This window comes from Suricata suricatta, chromosome 12, assembly GCF_006229205.1.
Source record: "Suricata suricatta isolate VVHF042 chromosome 12, meerkat_22Aug2017_6uvM2_HiC, whole genome shotgun sequence".
In the NCBI taxonomy this organism is placed as follows: Eukaryota; Metazoa; Chordata; class Mammalia; order Carnivora; family Herpestidae; genus Suricata; species Suricata suricatta.
This window is the reverse complement of record NC_043711.1, coordinates 2838969-2842442: the sequence shown is the minus strand read 5'-3', so window position 1 is coordinate 2842442 and position 3474 is coordinate 2838969.

Genomic DNA, 3474 nt, shown 5'->3' with positions numbered 1-3474 from the left:
CGCAGCGCGCAGGCGCGCCCCCCGAGGCAGGCTGGGAAACGTAGTCCCGCGCTGGGGTCTCTGAGAGCCGGGACCCGCCAGGGCCTGGGGCCCGCCAGGCGACACTGGCATTGGTGACTGAGCTGGCGAGAGGAGGAGGCTGCCTGCGTTCGACCACCCAGGTGGTGACCTCGAGCCCAGCCTCAGTCCTCCAGCGCCTCATCTCCGCGCTCTTGAACCCATGCAATCTCGTGCCCGCTCCTCAAAAAGGAATCCCATACCCACCCCTCCACGAGATCTGGCCCCTCACGACTCACACTGCTTGCATTTACTGGAGAGCCAAGGCCTTTTGCCCAAGAAGATGTTCACCTTCCAATGCCTTCTTTCTCCCTCCAAGGCACAGCCCAACTCCTATGCATCCCCCAAAGCCCCAGGATCTCACATCCCCTCCTCCTCCAGAAGCGTCTCTGCCTGACCGGAATCCACAAGGCTATGAATGCCTGTGTCCACCTCGGTCCTCCCTGTAGGCCTGGGGCCGATCTATCCAGGGTCTCCAGCCTTGCCTCTCAGCAGAGGCGGGGAAAGGGGAGAGTTTGAGAACACCCTCGGGCGTCCCCCCCCCCCCCACGCCGGGAAGGCTGGGAAACCGTGCCTCTGCTGGGGGGCCCGCAGTCAGAGCGCCGCCGCCCGGCCGGCCTGTGCTCGGTAGGAACCATTCTTGGGAGCATACGGGCCCTCTTCTTTCTGGGTTTCAAAAGAGGTCACACTGTGGTTGGGAGCAAAACGTTGAGGCCTAGGGTCTGGCCCCAACTTCCACCCTGGGGGAGACAGATGCGGGGCTGGGAGAAATTTCAGGGCTTATGAACCCCCTCAACGGGGCCCCCAAACTTCCCCACAGGCTGTGGGGACAGGGGACTCCCCCAAACCTGTCATGGGGCCTGGAGCCATCAGCACAAATCCATTCCCCTGAACCTCAAAGACGTTTTGGGGACAAAATAATTGAAGCTGTGATTCTGGTCCTCAAGCCAGGCTCAGGCCTCTCCTGCCTGCTCCCTGCCCCCAGGCCTGCATCACCTAGCCTTCCAGCATGTCCCCCCAGCTCAGGGGTGCCTGCTTATATAGAATCTCCCAGAAGGATTTCCTCTCACTGGGACACATTACCCCATTCACATATGCATACTTTCAAAATATAAATAAACAAATAAGCAAACAAAAATCTTTGGGGAAACTGAGGCAACAGACGGGAGGAACTGGAGCCCTAAGAAGCATTGGTCACCTGACTGACATCTGCTGCCTGGCCTGGGTGTCACACGTGCCCCTGTGGCAGGGGTGCGGGGGGGGGGGGGCTTGCCAGCCAGGAGAGGAGGGGGTCTGATGGGCCAGGAATGGAGCGCTGGTCCTCCTGGTGCAAGTTTTGGGGTGAGTGCCTGGGCACCCCCCCACCCTCCTCCTGCTGTCCCTCAACCCTGCTGCCTGTCCTCTGGCCCAGAGCCTGGAAACCTCTCCCTCCGCTCTGCTAGACACGGCTTCTCTCTGACATGCAGAACCTTCCATCACACCACGACCTGCGCCCTAGGCGTCTGTGGCCTGCCCTCTGGTCTCGCCCATTTCTGCCCTCCTCCACGTTCTCGCCCTTGTCTGGCCTGCTGGCTTTTCTTCCTTCCTTCCTTCCTTCCTTCTCTTCTTTGTTCCTTCCTTTCTCCCTTCCTTTCCCTCTTCCTTCCTTCTTCCTTTCTTCCTTCCGTCTTTGCTTCGCTTTCTGTCTGTCTGTCTTTCTTTTCTTCTTTCTTTCTTTTCCTTCCCAACACGCCCAGCTTGAGCTTACCTCTGGGTCTTTGCACCTTCCATTCCTTCCATCTGAAACGCTTTTCCCGATTTCATCTCTCTAGCGTCAGCTGCAGTGGCGTCGCAAAGGCCAGGAACGTGATGCAAACGCACACCTTCTGGGGGACCTGACGGGCCCCTCAGACCCTCGGGGCCCAAAGCCAACACTTCTACTCCAGCCCCGCTCCTCCGTCAACGTCCTCCATGCTGGCCACCGTGATTCACATGGTCCCTGAAGCTAAAGCCTTGGAAACCCGCCTCCCTCGATCTAGTCCTTCTTCGGCCCTTCCGGGATGACCTTCAAAACCTCTTCAGCTTCTGACCACGCCTCCGCAGCGTCCACTCCTGTCGCTGCCCTCCTGGACCCTCGTCTCCCGGCGCCGACCCTCCCACCCCGCACTCTGTCCTTAACCACAGCAGGCAGGGCCATCTTGGTAACACTTAAATCGAACCACGTTCCCTCCCTGCGCCCCTGCTTTCCCATCCCACTTAGATTAAAAAGCAAACTCCTCCGCTCTCCGCCCCCGCCCACCTCCGCCACGCCCCACCTTGCAGCCGCAGACCCTGTATGAGCCGCCCCCTCGCTGATTCCATTTCCGCCCCGTCTCTCCCTCGCTCGCTCTGTTCCAGCCACAAGGGCCTCTTCGCTCTTCCTTGAATACGCCAGGCGTGCTTGTGCCCCAGGACCTTTGCATGGGCTGCGCCCTCTGCCTAGAGCACCCTTCCTCCATATTTTCCTTTCTTCCCATGACTGGCTACTTCTTACCATTCCAAACATCACCTCCCCCGAGAGACCTTCCCTGACCACCCTCCACATCCAGATCCTCTCTCGCCTCATACTTATCCGCCATCACGACTCTCACGGCCGGACTCCCCATGTGTCTCTCTCTGCCCCCCGAGACTGTCAGCTCCACCATGGCAGGGGTTTTTTCTGACTCCGTCGCCTCTGAGCCTTTGTCCGTGGTGCCCAGCACGGGACGTGGAGCACACGCTGCGGTGTTTGTGTGTCTCGGTGAGAAGCGACCTTGCAAAGGTCACAGAGCTCCGCCCGTGTGGGCTCACCAGGAGAGTAAGTCCCATAAACACACACACACGCAGAAAGGCCTTACTCACGTCTTGTGCTCCAAGTCTCATAAGGAGCCGCAGGCCTCAGGTCTCAGGGTGCAGCAGGGCCCCAAGGTGCTACAGGTAAGGCAGGGGGCCAGGTGGCCTCGGCCACTCAGGCTGGGCCCAGCTCCATGCAGGGCAGAAGGACGGTGTGTTCTTGTGTGAGCCACATGTCACCAAGGACACCCTCCAGCCCGGGGGTCTGCGGGGCCTTGAGATTGACAATCTTAAGACTCTAGAATCTCAAACTCCTAAAAATATAAACTCTAAATCCTTCCAATCAGACTTTTAGAAACAGAGATCTTACAAACTCAAGCACATCAGATTCTAGAATCACAGAACCAAAGAGACGCTGGGACAGATCCTTCTGGACCAGGACTCAGAGACTTTCTGTAAAGGGCCACGGAGTCATTATTTTCTGCTTTGTGGAGCAAACCACTCCATGCTGCTGTGGTAGTGGGAGAGCCGCCATAGGCTGGGCATGTGTGAATGTGTGGGCCTAGGTTCCAATAAAACTTTATTAAAAAAAAGAAAAAGGCAGTGGGCCTAATTTGATCTGCAGGC